The sequence below is a fragment of the Rhinatrema bivittatum genome, chromosome 1 (assembly GCF_901001135.1).
Source record: "Rhinatrema bivittatum chromosome 1, aRhiBiv1.1, whole genome shotgun sequence".
Classification (NCBI taxonomy): domain Eukaryota; kingdom Metazoa; phylum Chordata; class Amphibia; order Gymnophiona; family Rhinatrematidae; genus Rhinatrema; species Rhinatrema bivittatum.
Window position 1 is genome coordinate 339533259 of NC_042615.1, and position 16932 is coordinate 339550190.

The 16932-nt window shown below is 48.8% G+C and overlaps 1 protein-coding gene across 6 annotated transcripts in view; it reads right to left on the reverse strand.

Moving 5' to 3' along the window:
• Positions 1-16932, reverse strand: part of ANKRD17 (ankyrin repeat domain 17) — a 488939-nt gene that overhangs the window by 105636 nt on the left and 366371 nt on the right. The gene's annotated exons all lie outside the window — the stretch shown is intronic.

Sequence of the window (16932 nt, forward strand, 5' to 3'; positions counted from 1 at the left end):
CCGGGGGTTTCAGGTCCATTCCCTTCATCATATTGCGCCGAGACAGCCACCAATAGAGAGTAGACCTGGATTCTCGCAGAAGGGCAACGGCAGATGATATTGTCCCGACAACGAGCCCCACCAGGTCAACAAAGCGCGCTGCAGGGAGGTCTCATATACACAAATGCCCATGGAATCAAATTTAACGTGGATGCCATAGAACCGAGAACTTGAACATAATCCCAAGCCGTTGGCAACATAAGACGAAGCAGGCGTGTCACCTGTGCCTGCAACCTACTCACTCAGTCTTCCAACAAGAACACCCTGCCCTTCCTAGAATCGAATAGAGCCCCCTAATACTCCAAGGACTGGGTCGGAACCAGATGGCTTTTTGACATATTATGACCCAACCTAGTGATTGCAAGGTTTTCATCACCACTGAAGCTACCTCTCGCACTCCTCCTCCAACTTTGCTCGAATTAGCCAATCGTCCAGATACGGATGAATCAGAACTCCTTCCTTGCGTAGGGCCACAGCTACCACCATCATTATCTTGGGGAAGGTTGGTGGCCATGCCGCCAGCCTGAAAGGAAGGACCCAAAACTGAAAATGCTGACCTAGCCCTATGAAACGAAGAAACTTCAGATGGTCCATTCAAATCAGAGTATGAAGACACGCCGCCGTCAAGTCCAGGGACTCCAGGAACTCTCCTTTGCGGACTGCTGCTACAACCGTGCGCAGTGTCCCCATACGAAAACACAGCACCTGAAGGGCTTTGTTCACCTTCCGCAGGTTGAAAATGGGATGAAAAGTATCCACCTTCTTGGGAACCACAAAAGTAAATGGAGTACCTGCCCTGTCCTTGTACCTCCCGCAACATGGGTGTTATGGCACATAGATCCAGTAACCTTTGCAGCGACCACCACACACAGCCTCTCGCTTGCTGAGAGAGACCATGTGAGACTCAAGAAAGACATCCCTAACCAGGCACAAAAATTTGAGAGTTTAGCCATCTCTTATGACCTCTAGCACCCAAAGGTCTGAGGTAATCCTGGTCCACTCCATGTAAAAGCTGGACAAGCTGCCCCCTATGGATTCTATGCAGGAGTGGGACACCCTGGCTTCCTTGTGTTGACTTTCCACCACTGGCCCCTTGACCAGATCAACCCTGGAGCTTCTACGGCCTCCAGAAAAGGACTGCTGGTAGTTGCCCATCGGCTTCGCAGTCGTGTTTGGAGGTGGTACTACCAGACCAAAATCTCCTCGAATCCCTGAACAGGGTTTGAGGTGGGAACACCTTCTTACTAGTGTGCTTATCCTCAGGCAGCCTGTTCCCCTTAGGTTCCCCCAAGTCTTCAATAGCTGATCCAAATCCTTCCACAAGAGAAGCTTCCCTTTGAAAGGAGATTACACGCTCAGTCTTCGACCACGTCTGCTGACCAATTGTGCAACCACAAAAGTCTGCGGGGCGCCACCACCGAGATTATGCTCCTAGCTGACATGCGAACCAAATAATAGAGCATTACCATAAGCCACCCCAGCCTCTAAATGAGCTGACTGGAGGGCACCATCTCCTGTCGAAGCTGGATCCTGTGCTTTCTGCATCCCACACAGACAAGCCTTCTGCATCAAGCTGGCACACACGGTGGCCCAATGACTGAGCGCGGGGACCTCAAACATCCACTTTAGGTAAATCTCCAACTTGCGGTCCTGCACATCCTTCATAACAGCAGCCCCTGCCACCGGGATGGTCGTTTTTTAAGTGACCACCGACAGTGCAGTATCCACCTTTGGTACCTCCAAAGTATCTTCCATCAGGGGATATAGCTTCCCAACTTCCTGATCTTCTCAGGTAAGGGAAAGACACTTGGGGGGGGCCCTCAGCCCATCCAGGAATGGACTAACCACCTCGCTATCTGACTCCTGAGTCACTTTAACTCTCAATTCCTAGAAGACCTTGAGAATAAGAGGGCATTGTTCCACTTTCTTAAATAAAACTGACAACTCGAGGATCATTCCCCTCCAATATTTCATCTGGATCCGGGTCATCCTTAGCCACATGCGGGTCCATACCTGGTGCCATAGTCATCTGGAACCAATCCCTGGTGGTCCAAAGGGACATCCAGCTGTTTGCCTTTCTGCTCCTTTCTTTCTTTCTTTTTACTTTAAAATCAGATACAAAGGCAAAAAAAACACACAGGGGTACTCCCCTGACTCCAGGACCTTGCAGACAGAGGCCTCGGAGGCCCTGAGGAAACCAGTCCCTTGGCTTTCAGGGCCCTCGGCACGATGTGGGCGAGCACAAGGCAGGGGTTTTCCAACCCCCTGCATGCCCGGCTCAACCTGAGGCATGGTCCACCAAGGAGCCCAACACCTTAGGGAGCTTCCTGCGAAATCCTCCTACTTTCTCTCTTTCTTAATCTCAGACTACAGGATTGCACCTCTACCATCTGCTGGAGTCAGAGAAATACTGAGGGGACTGTGTGTGGCACTCTGTTTATGTAGCAGTGCCTCAAAGTTTTGTTTCTCTGACTCCATCTGCTGGTAGGGAGGCAAAACCCACTTGTCTGGACTGATCTGGGTATGTTCAGGAAAAGCTAATTTATCCTGCTGTCTACAAAGAACCCTGTTTATGGTAAACAAACTTGCTTTCTCTCTCAACAGGCTGTATTAGCCTGATATGGATGTTGAATTCTCAGTAATTTCCTCGCCACTATCTAAAAAGGTTGAGGACATCGTGATTTTGGTGAGGAAAATCACAATGTTCTCAACCTCTGAATACTGACAAGGGAACTGCTGAGTACTCAAAATCCATACTGTCAATTTGAGGCAGAGGAGGCTCGGATCACGTAGACAACCCTCCATCTGTGTTAGAGTTTGTTCAGTTCCTCTGGCAACTGACAACATGATGAGATAAGAGAGCCACACATGCCTGGGCAATGAGGACAAGGTGTGCCAGCTTCTTGAGTATCTTTCTGCACCATCCTTAACAATGGAAGTGTAGGAAATGAATTTGTCGACTTTCCTATTGCATGCCCATGTGAAAAGGTAGATTGACTGTTGGCCCCAAAGGTTGAAGAGTCTGTTCATCACATCTTGGTCTAGGAGATACTCGAGGGAGCTAAAAATCTTTGCTGAGACGATCCGCCAACATCTTGGAGACTCTGGAATGTAGGCTGCTTAAAGGGAAGCTCCCATGACAGTCCACTGCCAAATTCTGGGATTCCTAGCAGAGGATCCAGGACCCTGTACCCCCCTTGCCTGCAATAAGCTGCACCCCCCCCCCCCCTTTCCCAAATACCCTTTGCCTCAACCAGCAAGGATACAGCAGACTGTGTGCAAGCATCAGGAATGGAGCAGGGGCCTGGCTCACAAATTCATTCATCATCAACTCCAACTCGACCTCGAAATCCCCTTCAAATTACACTCCTCCAATAGACCAATTAGAGATATTCTTAAAGGTACTCTGAATTTTCCCCCAACTAAAGCCACACGCCTTTCCTCGACCAAAATCCGAGCTTTTTCAATAGCAGGACCTTCTATCTGGAATAACATTCCCACAGGCCTAAGATTAGAACCCTGCCTCTCAACGTTCAGAAAAAAACTCAAAACGTGGCTATTTCATCAAGCCTTTGCTGACCCTCCAGACAATCTCTAGTCACCTTTATTCCCACTGAGACAAATTTATCCCCTCCCAGACAAATGGATTGCTATCTACTCAAAAGATGGACTCTGGCACTTTTAGGTTAAAGCACCTTAAGCTTTAACCCACATCCTTTATCATTATTATGTTACAATACTTCCTGCCTTTTTTCTTCCAGCTATATTTAGCTTCCAAGTTTCTACTCCTTGTTAAATGTAACTTTACCTTATTCTCCTTTATTGTTATTGTTATTCACTTTATTGCTTCAGTTATCCTTGTTCTATGTAAACCGATCCGATATGGTTATCACTATGAAGGTCGGTATAAAAAAGTGTTAAATAAATAAATAAATAAATGTACATTTTTATGTAACCCATCCTGAACTTTGCAGGGTATGGGAAATAAATATTCCATATAAATAAAATACCATTTGGTTGCTGGTTTGGGTCAAAATTCACTTTCCTTAAAGATGAGAGAATAATGCATGCCGAATAACCCATAATTCTAAGAGGTTGATTTGGAACATATGATGCAACGTTGACTAAGTCTCAGTCTGGAAGGAGCATGTGCATTCTGCCTTCTGGTGCATCCATTGCCAGTGTCACCTAATGCGGTAAAACTTGAATAGGTGAATCTACTTTCAGGACCACTGGTTTCAGCCACCAGTGGAGGGAGGTTTTCATCTTCAGGGTTACCCTTAAAAGAATGTGACATGGGCCAACACAGCTGATCCCACTGGGAGTGGCGTGCCCACTGGAGAACTCTCATATTCAGGCAAGTTATGGGGACCACATGCACTGCCGCAGCCATATGCATGAGGACAAGCAGGACTGTTCGGGCCAGGATTTGATCCCACTGCAGCATATTCTGGACCAGTGCTCATATGCAGATTGTCTTTTTCAACAAGAGGAAGACTTTCCTTGATGAACTTGGTTTTCTGAGTGGAGACTAGACTCATACTAGTGAAACTATGAAACCTAGTGACTGAAGTAGCTAGACAGTCCTATGCAAGGAGTCTAGAACCCCCAATTGAGAAGCTCTGTCATCAACAAGTCATCCAGATAAGGGGAAACACAAATTCCCTGATGAAAAAGGTGTGCCACTGGTACCAGCTGCCATTTCATGAAGATCCACAGGGCTTTGGAGAGGCCGAAGGGGAGAATCTTGAATTGGTAGTGAGCTGTTTCCACCACGAATCTGCTGTATTTCCAGTGAGATGGATGGATGGGGATGTAAGCATACACATCATTCAGATCCAGGGCACACAACCAGTCTCTCAGTTGGATAAAAAGTAGGATGGCGTGGAGGTCATGCATCTTGAACTTCTCCTGGAACGACCCCTGTTAAATGTTCGAAAATCCAGGCTAGGTCTCAGTTTCCCTTCTTGGGCTATAAACTGCTGCTCTGTGTAGGTTACCCCAGATAACAGATTATCCCTTTTCTTCATTTCCATCTTTTAGCCACTAGGGATTCTGTGTGTTTATCCTATAACTTTTGAATACCATTATTGTTTGTGTGTTCATTACCTCTTCTGAACAAGCATTCCACCTTTACTGTGATGAAATATTTCCCAGTGCTGTTCCTGAGAATACCCAATTGGAATTTCAAATCATAACTCCTAGATCTATAGTTTTCTTTCCTTCAAAGACAGACAAGGAACAAGGTAGTGCTACCCCTATGCCTTAAGACATGTTACCTCACTTTCATGAAAAAAGCTAAGGCATGGCTCTTTGACCACACTTTCCCTTACAATCCCCCGGGCAGAGACCCTCTGTCTTTCCAACCTACCTGAACTGTCAAGTAAGGACTATAAATTATACACACTGGGCTCTCTGTGCTATTCATTGTAAAAAGAAAATTATTCTTTACCTGCTAATTTTCGTTCCTGTAGTACCATGGATCAGTCCAGACCATGAGTTATGGCCCCTTCCAGCAGATGGAGTCAGAGCAAAAACTGAGAGGGTGGTTCCTCATAACTGGTACGCCTTCTGTAAACCTTCCGTATTAAGAATATCCAAGCAATAAGGAAAAACACCTTGGATGGATCAATACAAATTGAATATCATGGATCAATACAAAATAGAATATCATGGATCAATACAAAATAGAATATAAACTGTAAACAAGTCTAAGCAAAAAACTTGCAACCTGAACTCTTAATCAGTCCCAAACCGATCCTGAAATAATCACACAGTCAAGCTGAAAGAATATCTCAAAGAACCCCAAACAATCCATAGGGTGGGCGTCTGGACTGATCCATGGTACTACAGGAACGAAAATTAGCAGGTAAGGAATACTTTTCTTTTCCCTGTACGTACCAGGATCAGTCCAGACCGTGGGATGTACCAAAGCTTCCCTAAGTAGGGTGGACCACTGATAGCCCAGCTCGAATGACCTGAGCCCCAAAGGAGTCCACGATCGGTGGTTGAAGATTCAAGCGATAGTGATACGCGAATGTGTGTAATGACTTCCAGGTAGCTGCTCTGCAAATCTCCTGCGGAGAGGCTGCTCAAATTCAGAGAGAATGAGTCTTTATACAGTCTGGCGGTGGACATCCAGCGCCAACGTACGCTGTAGAAATTGCTTCCTTTAGCCAGCAGGCAATGGTGGTTTTAGAAGCCTTGTTTCCCTTCTGGGGACCACTCCAGAGGTCAAGAGGTGATCCAATAAACGGAAGCATTGGTAGCCTCCAGACATCGAAGGAGGACGCACTTGACATTGAGGTGTCTAAGCTCTCTGGAATCCTCGTCCTGGAAGGACGGCAGCTCCACCAACTGATTCAAATGAAAGGACAAGGTGGTGTTGTCCTTCACTGATTCAAATGAAAGGACGACACCACCAAAGGTGGTGTCGTCCTTCACGGATTCAGGGATACCCCTGAATCCGTGAAGCGTAGATAAGGCTCTCTACATGACAAGGCTTGAAGCTCTGAAATTCTGTGAGCGGAGGTCCTTGAGGCTAGCTCTCTTCAGAGGTTCAAACGGTGGACCGCCTAGAATTCGAAGGACCAAATTCAAGCTCCACGAAGGACCTAAATCGTGTATCGGTGGCTTCACATGCTTTATTCCCTTTAAGGTCCGGACTATGTCAGGGTGCGATGAAAGAGTAGTTCCATCCTGATGATGGAGGGCACCAAGGGCTGCCACCTGTACTCTGTGGGAATTGTAGGCTAATCCCATCTCCAGACCTTGCTGCAAGAAAGATAAGATCTGGGATATTGTCGCATGACGTGGAGAAAGTTTGTGGACTGGCACCAAGACTCAAAAACTTTCCAGACCTGGACATAGGACATGGAGGTGGAAAACTTCCTAGCCTTGAGAAGAGTGGAGATAGCCTCTGGGTACCCTAGTCTTCTCAGCCAGCGCCGCTCAAACGCCAGGCCGCTAGACAGAAGCGATCTCCCTAGTCGAAAAATACTGGGCCGTGTCCGAGAAGGTTCGGCAGATGTCCCAGTCGAAGCGGGCCGTCCACCGCTAGGGTTGACCAAGTGTGCAAACCACGGCCGTCGAGGCCATTCCGGAGCTACCAGGATCTTGGGCCCCTGGTGACTCTATTCTTCGGGGCACCTTTCCCACTAGGGGCCAAGGCGGAAAGACGTAGAACAGGAGGTCCCGCGGCCATGGGAGGACTAAGGCATCGACGCCCTCTGCATCTTGTTCTTCTTCTGCGACTGAAGAAGCGCGGAGCCTTTGCGTTCCTTTGAGTGGCCATTAGAGCGAGATGGAGAGTCCCCATCGCGTGAAGAGGAGTGACACTGCTTCCTGGGACAGCTCTCTCTCCCCGGGATCTAAGCGTTGGCGACATAAGAAGTCCGCTTGAACATTGTCTACGCCTGCAATGTGAGACACCGCCAGATGGGACAAATTGAGTTCCGCCCACGGTATTAGCTTGTTCGTCTCCTGAGCGACATGGAGACTCCTTGTCCCTCCCTGACGGCTATGTATGCCACTGTCTTTGCGTTGTTGGAGAGGATTCGGACTGCTCGGCCTTGGACTAGAGGCAGAAAGCGCTTCAGCGCCAGAACAACCGCTCTTGTCTCCAAACAGTTGATGGGCCACGCTGCCTGAACTGGCGTCCACTGCCCCTACGTTGACTGGCGTCCGCACACAGCCCCCCAGCCAGCGAGGCTGGCGTCTGTCGTAATGATCACCCACTGCGGAACCTCTATGTCCACCACTCTTAGCAAGTGATCCAGGTTGACCCACCAGGTCAGGCTGTCCTTGGCTAGAGATGATAGTGGCAAAAGAGCCTGAAATTCCCAAAACACCGACTTCCAACGGGAGAGTAATGCTCTTTGCAAGGGATGCATGTGGGAAATGCCCAAGGCACTACATCTATAGTGGAGGCCATGGAGTGCAGCACCTGGAGATAGTCCCAAGCAGTGGGAAGTTGGAAGTTCTGAAAGCACTGAACCTGAGAGAGGAGAGATTGGGCCCGATCCAAACAAAGAGACTGTGCCCACTTTGGTGCCGAAATGAGCTCCCAAAAAGTTGAGTGACTGTGAGTGAGGCTGCTCTTGGCAAAATTGACAATGCAGCCTAGCGACTGGAGGAGAATTAATATTCTTTCCACTGAGTGCTGGCACAAATCCGTGGACTTCGCACGGATGAGCCAGTCGTCCAAATAGGGATGGACCAGAATTCCTTCCCTCCGTAGGGCCACCGCCACCACCACCATAACTTTGATGAAGGTGCGAGGAACAGTCGCCAGGCCAAATGGCAGGGCCTGGAACTGGAAATGCTGAAGCGGAGGAAGCGCTGATGCTCCTACAGGATGGGGATATGAAGATAATCCTCCGTCAAGTCCAAGGACGTGAGGAACTCTCCCCGGTGTACTGCGGCAATCACCCAAATCCAGGAGCCGATCCAGTGTTTGTCGCACTGCCACTGTTTGATAAGACCGCACGGAAAGAAGACAAACCTGTCTCTGAAAGGTCAAGCAAATTTTAAAGCGTAACCGTGCCATAGAATATCCAAGACCCACCAGTCTGAGGTGATTTTGATCCACTCCTCGTAGAAGAGGGAAAGATGTCTTCCTATCCTGGGAACCGAAGAGTGGACCGGCAACGTTTCATTGGGTAGATGTAGCAGAAGCTCCGTGCATAGAGGAGTTCAGAGCCGGTCTCCGGCCTCAAAAGGAATGAGACCTGGACTGCGACCTCGAAGAGGGAGTCCTGAGAGGCACCGGTCTAGTCTGACGACAAAGCTGTTGGCCTCTGAACCGGGTCCGCGTAGTGACGATCTTCCGGCAATTTATGCACCTTGTTCTCTCCAAGCGTTTTAATGATCTGGTCCAACTCGTCTGGGGTGGACCCATCAATGTCCCCGTCTGCATTCCCAATGAGAAGGTCCTGCGACCCAGGGTCTGGCAGATGAGAAGCTAAAGACTCCGAGGAATTAACAGCCGTCCATCCTGACTGTCCCCTAGAGGGATCCAACACCCCTGATAGCCTGGGGACCTTTGCTGGTATAAGTCCCTCCTCCTACCATTCAGCCTCTGCTTCTAAAAAAAAGCTTGGTGCATTAAAATCATAAACTTAAGAGAGGACCGAGATGGATCTTCATGATGAATCGGGCCCTGCTGGAGAAAGTCCCTGTGTGGATTTAGGCACAGAGAAGTCTTTGCATGTCTGCGTACAATGGGCATCTTGGCCAATCCGGGGCCACTAGAGAACTAGTCCCCTGTGATGTTCTATCTTGCGGATGACCTTGCCCAGTAGTGGCCATGGGGGGGGGGGGAGGTGTACAGTAAGTCTTCCTCTGGCCAAGTCTGGATGAGAGCTTCCATCCCTTGGGAGTGTGACTCTCTTCTGCGGCTGAAGAACCTGGGGACTTGGGCACTGAGACAGGAGGCCAGTAGATCCATGGCTGGGAGGCTGTGGTCGACAGCATCCATTCCCCCGGGTCCAGGCTCTCTCTGCTGAGGAAGTCTGCTGAGACGTTGTCTTTTCCTGCGACGTAGGAGGCTGAGATCCCTTGTAGGTTTATCTCCGCCCATGCCATGAGAGGGTCTATCTCCAGAGACACCTGCTGGCTCCTGGCTCCACCCTGGCGGTTGATGTAGGTAACCATTGTAGCGTTGTCCGACATTACTCAATTTGCTTTGCCTCTGAGTCTGTGGCTATCACAGGTAAGCTAGTCTGACTGCTCGAGCTTCCAGGCGGTTTATGTTCCATCCCTCCTCTTCCTTGTTCCATTGTCCCTGGGCCGTCAGTTCCTGACAGTGGGCTCCCCACCTTCGTAGGCTCGCATCCGTGGTGAGCAAGACCCAGTTCGGTGGAGATAGGCTTACTCCTCTGCTTAGTTGGTCTTCAGTGGTGTAGCCACCACTGAAGCTGAGATCGTACCTCTGCTGGTAGCTGGAGGTGAATTGAGTAGTCCTGGGACAGTGGGTTCCATTGTGACAGTAAGAAGCACTGGAGCGGTCACATGTGGGCCCTTCCAGGGTTGATGCCATGAGGCCGAGGACTTGAAGATAGTCCCATACATGGGGTATGCATTGGTCATCAGTCGTCGTAATTGTTCCATCAGTTTCCTTTTCCTCGGGGGAGGGAGGAAGACTTTGCTCTGTTTGGTGTTGAAACGGGCCCCCAGGTGCTCTAGAGATTGAGAGGGCTGCAGGCTGCTCTTGCCCGTGTTCACGACCCAATCAAGCTCCTGCAGTAGGTTCCTGACTCTCTGTTGGTTACCTGCCAGCTGTCTCTCGTAGACTTTGCCGTGATCAGCCAGTTGTCCAAGTAAGGATGTACCCAAGATCCCTTCCTTCCTCAGTGTTGCTGCCACGACCACCATAGTTTTGGAGAATGTTCTGGGGGCTGTTGCTCGGCCAAAGGGTAGCGCTCAGAACTGGTAATGGTGACCCAGTATCACAAAGTGTAGAAAACGCTGGTGGACTGGAATGTGAAGCTAGACTTCGGAGAGGTCCAGGGAGGATAGGAACTCTCCTGGTTGTACTGCCATTATTACAGAGTGAAGAGTCTCCATGCGGAAGTGTACTATCCGCAGATGACGGTTGATGTTCTTGAGATCCAAGATGGGTCGGAATGAGCCTTTCTTCTTGGGAACGATAAAATAGATGGAATAGCGCCACGTATTTTGTTGGGGCATAGGAACCAGAGTTATTGCCTTCAGACTGAGTAGTCTTATCAGAGTGGCTTCCACTGCCAGTCTCTTGGTGTGGGATTGGTAGGATGACAAATTTTTCTTGAGGGATGCTGTAGAACTCCAGAGCGTAACCTTCTCGAATCATGTTTAGTACCCATTTGTCAGCCGTGATCTCAACCCATTTTTGGTAGAAGAGAGCAAGTCAGCCCCTTATTTCCTCTTCCTGTGGATGGGTCGGCCCATTCTCATTGGGGAGCATGGCTGGAGCCTGCCCCCGGGTCTGTTCTTCTCTTGCTCTGTCTGGACTGGGACCTTCCAGAGGGACGAGGTGCCTGGAACTGCGAGTTCCTGTAGGGGCAAAAGCATTGCGAACCTCTGCCCCTGGTTCTTCTGGAGGAGGGGCGCTGGGATCTTTTACTTCTGTCTTCCGGTAGCCGAGGCACTGGGGATTCGCCCCACTTGCTGGCTAACTTCTCTAATTTGCTTCCGAACAAGAGAGATCCTTTAAAGGGCATTCTTGTGAGATTCGCTTTAGAGGTCGCATCAAGCAGACCAATTCCACAGCCATAGTTGTTTATTTATTTATTTATTTAAAAACTTTTATATACCGGTATTAGTATGCATACATCATACCGGTTTACAATGTAACTTTAAAGGCAGAAATTACAATGAACAGGGAGGGCGAACAAGGAGGAGTATACAAAGAGCAGGAGGTGGAGGAATTAAAGCAATAAATAAAACTGCAACGGACTATTTACAGGAATATACAAGGCGTAGGCAAGATACTTGCGGAAGTCAGTGTACTTAATCAGGGTAAGCTTGTCGGAAGAGCCATGTTTTAAGTTTTTTTCTGAACTTGGCGTAACATGGCTCTAGCCTGAGAGTGGTAGGGAGGGCGTTCCATTGTTTAGGGCCTGCAATGGATAGTGCACGGTCCCTAGTAGAGGAGAGGTGGGCTTTTTTCAAAGGGGGAATGGAGAGGGTGCCTTTGTTGACAGTGCGAGTGGGTCGTTCAGTGCGTATAGGACGAAAGGGTTCATCCAACCAATTGGAATTGTGCGAGTGGATGGACTTGTGCACTATGGTTAGAATTTTGAAGAGAATTCGGGATGCGATGGGGAGCCAGTGGAGTTCTTTGAGTATAGGGGTAATGTGATCAGCTTTCCTTGAGTTGGTGATGACCCTGGCGATGGCATTCTGGAGCATTTGTAAGGGCTTGGTGGTGGAGGAGGGTAGGCCGAGGAAGAGGGCATTACAGTAGTCCAGCTTTGAGGAAAGGGTGGCTTGGACGACGGTGCGGAAGTCATGATAGTGGAGGAGGGGTCTGAGTTTCTTCAGGATGTGAAGCTTGAAGAAACCTTCTTTGAGGATGGAGTTGATCTGTTTTTTGAGATTGAGTTGTTGATCTATGATAACCCCAAGGTCTCTTACTGTGAGTTGGGGTGTTATGACGTTGAAAGCTGGATCGTTGGAGATCGGTGGTTTGGGAGGGAGGTGAGGAGAGATAAGGAGCAGCTCTGTTTTGGAGGAGTTTAGAGCGAGGTGGATGTTGGTGAGGAAGTCATTTATGTTGGCAAGACATGTGTTCCAGAAGGCAAGGGCATCTGAGAGAGAGTTGTGAATGGCAATGACGATTTGAACGTCATCTGAATAGAGGTAGAATTTGAGGCCGAGGTCTGTGAGGAGCTGACATAGAGGTGTGAGATAAATGTTGAAAAGGGTGGAGGAGAGGGAGGAGCCTTGTGGGACACCTTGAGACAAGGGGTAGAGTGTGGAGTTGGCGTTTCCTATCTTGACGGAGAACTTTCTGTTAGATAAGTAGGATTTAAACCATAGTAGGGCTAGGCCTGAGATGCCTATTTCGGATAGCCGGTTGATGAGGAGGTTGTGGTTGATGGTATCAAAGGCAGCTGAGATGTCGAGTAGGGCGAGGAGGTAACAGTTGCCTCGGTCCATGCCTATGAGTAAGTGGTCCGTGAGGGAGAGCAGGAGGGTTTCTGTATTGAGGTATTTACGGAAGCCGTATTGGGCTGGATGCAGAATGTTGTTGCTTTCTAGATATTCTGTAAGTTGGATGTTTACAATCTTTTCCATAATTTTGGATAGGAAGGGCAGGTTAGAGATAGGGCGGAAGTTAGCGGGGTCTTTAGGGTCTAGTGTTGGTTTTTTTAGGAGGGGCTTGACAATAGCTTGTTTGAGAGCATCTGGGACAGAGCCTGAAGAGAGGGAGAAGTTTATGATGTCTGCGATGGGTTTGGATATAGTATTCGGGATGGAGAGGAGGGATTTTGTGGGAATGGTGTCTGAAGGGTGGGAAGCTGGTTTGAGTTTTCTGAGAATAGATTCCACTTCTTTAGCGGAAGTCAGGTCAAGGGTTTGGAGGGTGGGTGAAGTGGGGGAAGGTTGGAGGGAGGGGGAAGGGGAAGGTTGGAGGGAGGGGGAAGGGGAGGTAGATGGAGAAGGGTGTTGAAATCTGCGGAGGATGTTGGTGATTTTTGTGAGGAAATACTGGGCGATTTCTTCGCTCTTAGTGGAGGCATCATTCTCAGGGATAGTGGGCTGAGAGGATTTGGTGAGGTTGGCAACATAATTGAAAAGGGCTTTCGGGTTGTATATGTATTGGTGGATCTTAGCTGAAAAGTAGTCTCTTTTTGTTTTGAGGGTGGTTATTCTGTATTGGTGAAGGGTAGTTTTGAAACTTGAGGCGAGTTGAGGTGAGGGGGCTTTACGCCAGCTTCTCTCTCGCTGCCTGAGGGTATTTTTTAGGGATCTTAGTTCAGTCGTGTACCAGGGTTGATGATTTTTTGTGGGTTGGGTAATGTAGTTGTCTTCTGGCTGCCACTACTGATGCTACTCCTCTGGCTGAGGTACGTACCAGATCTGAGCTTGTGCCCATCAGGAAGGCTGCTGCAGGTTCCATCATCTCACCGGTATACATTCCAGAGTTATTTGCCTCTCTTGAGAGGAGCAAGCAGGAACGTGCCACCAGTGCGCAGCAGGAAGCAATCTGCAGCATCATTGCTGTTATGTCGAAGGCCTGCTTAAGAATGGATTCCAATTGCCTATCCTGAGTATCCTTCAATGCAGCCCCTCCCTCAACGGGAATGATTGTTCGCTTTGAGGCGGCATAAACCATGGCGTCCACTTTCGGAAAACGCAGGCATTCCTTGGTCGCTGGTTCCAGAGGTTATAAGGCTTCCAAGGCACGACTCCCTTTAAAGCTGGCCTCTAGGGCATCCCACTCTAGGTCAATCAGTTCCTGGATGGCTTCCATCATTGGGAAGTAGCATGAGGCTTTACGAAGGGACACCAGGATGGGGTCCTTCCTTAATTCCGCCATAGGGTCCGTGCCTGAAATAACCAGAGTCTTCAGAATCTGGGAAACAAGGGCTGGTAATTTGTCCCTGTGGAAGAAGCGAAGCATGGTTTGGTATGGTTCCAGGCTTGGAGGGATTTCTCCTTCTTCCAGGGAGCCGCCATCATCACCTGAGGCGTCCGGGTCCCTGTCAGGGAAATTCTTGGTTAGGCGAGGCATGTCTCGAGGCATCCGAGTAGGGCTGGGAAGATCTTGTGCTTCCAGCAGGGGGGGGTTGAGCCCGGGATGCAGCCGGGGCTGATTGCGCTTGAACGAAGTCTTGCAGCTTTTGGAAAACTTCTAACCAGAAGGTGGTTCCTGGGTCCATGCTAATTCCAGGGGGAGTTGGAGTAGGGGCCCCTGAGGTGCCCTCTTGTGGAGAAGCCATCTCGGAGTTGATTAGATCTGGGGAGCTATCGTATGTAGTAATTCTGGACCCATCCTCAGACAGTGAGGGACCAGGCTTTGCCCCCCCCGGGGGGGGGGGGGGCAAAGCCTGGTCCTGCCTATGTCAGCTGGTCCTGGTCCTGCCTATGTCAGCATATGTCAGCATAGGCGTCCTGCCTGGTCCTGCCTATGTCAGCCTGGTCCTGCCTATGTCAGCATAGGCGTCCTGCCTATGCTGACATAGGCAGGACGCCAGTTCAGGCTGTGCGGCTCTTATGTGGCAGGCTGTGCAAAGGGTGCCTTCTGGCCTTCTTGGGCGTCAGTGCCATTGCCTCTATGTCTAGGCGCACATGTAATGAGCTTCAATGCACGCGTGTAGTTGTAAGCGCGGCTGTGTGCTCAGTTGTGCTTGCAGCTCAGTTGTGCACGCAGCTGTGCGCGTCTGTATCGGACGCGCACAACTTAGGCGCATCGGTCGCCCAGCGTGCCACATGCGTACCACTGGTCGAGAAAGGAAGATTGCGCCGATGCCCCCTGCATGTAAGATAGCGCCCCCGAGGGTCTCCACGTGTATTCCTGCACCAGATCGGGGCCTAATCCAATCAGGGCTGCTCAACCCGATCTGTGCTCCCTTTTTTTTTTTTTTACCTCGACAGAAGAAAGAACAGAATTGGTACGGCAATTCGAGCCTCGGAGACCGGAGACCTAAATTTAAAGTTTCCTGCTTACCTGGTCTCGGCGCTTACCGATCGTGTGCCGGGACGGACACCAGCTGCAGGGGGAGAGGGCTTTACTTTCACTGCAGCACTCTGTTGTGCACCCGCTGCCTTTCAAGCCACTCTCTGGGGGCCAAGTCCACGCCGGGAACAGACTACAGGACCAAGGCACACCTTTGAGGGATACTGGCAATCACCTCAGGAATTCTCAACTGGGGGCGGGGCCCTTAGGTTTCACCGCAGGAGAGCGGGGCTTGATCGTCTAAGGTAAAATTTTCTTTTTCTTCTTTGCTGTAATTCTTAACACTATTCTACTGTGTGGGATAGTGTCTGCATCTGCTAGGAGACGGAGAGATACTGAAGAGCTGAGGTTATTGCAGGGGTATATCTAGTGACGTCAGCCTTGAAATTGACTCCGTCTCCCATCTGCTAGCAGAAGAGCACATAAACTGGTCCCTGAGTCCATCTGGCTACATGCTATGAAAATTGATACTGGATTCAAAATCCAAGTGTTTAAGGATAGAGTAGCTGAAAGGAGAAACCAAATCCTTGAATCTTTACTTCTGACCACCGCTACACTCAGTCTTGAAACTGTCTCTTGGATATGAAATTCGTGTATTTTATTAGTATACAAATTGTTTCCAAATTTTTACTGTATTTTATTACATGACTGAAAAAATTCAAGCAAGCAATGTAATTAGTCAGAAACACATAGTCAACAGATGAGGAATTAACCAATGGAAACCAATGAAGTCAATGATGACATCATAATGCAGTGTGGCTGGACTGAACTTTCACCGAGACAGGTGAATATACAAAAAGAAAATATTTTTATTTTAAAATCAAATCATGTCTAACATGTTTAATTTTACTTTTTGTAATAAGAATACATGACTGAGCAACGTATTCCTATCATCATCCCGTGCTCCCTGGTTTCTCCACCCCCACCCATCTCCAGGCAATCTGCAATGTGGTGCAAATTACCTTCCCACTAGAAAGGCTAGTGGGGCACATCCTTTGAATAATAAACTTGGCACCACTAGGTGGTTAGTAGGGGCCTTCCTTCCCTCTCTAAGCCTGTGCAGTCTTCAAGAAGCAGCAGGCCCAAAACACCCCATGTGACAGGGGATCCCCCCAGTGCCAGTGTGATCCAATGCACCTGAGCCATCAGCCGATGCTCAACTTAAATTTAGGGACCTTCATTTTCAGTTTTTATTGTATTTTGCCTGGGAATTTCACGGTTATAACAAAAAAGAAACCAATGGAAAAATGACTACTCTGCTGAATTTTCTCCTTGAGTTAACAAAGTCATTTTTTCACCTACCTATCTTGTCATAACATTGAAATTCACAAGCAAAATAAAAACTGAAATTGAAGGTCCCTACTTATATTTAACGCTATGGTCAAGATTTTCTTGTGTACCAGAGATATCAGATCTCTAAAACATGATTATGTCACCTAAACCTTGGCCGTCATCTCAAGGTCTTCTCCAACATTTGCCCTCCCCAAGGAAAGTGCTGTCCAAGAATCCTAGACATCGAGATCACGGACAAGTCATTCAAAACACAGCAGCAGTAATTCACTCCTGTGCACTTACTGAAGGATTTCAGATAGCTAGAGCATGAGTTGAAATCTTGGAAATACCTGCCCTGTCCTATGTCACTGCCTACTTATTTACTCATTGCCTTTAATCGGCCAACACCAGCTGTACGAACAGTCTTAATCACCCTATTTTATCTGTAAAAACAC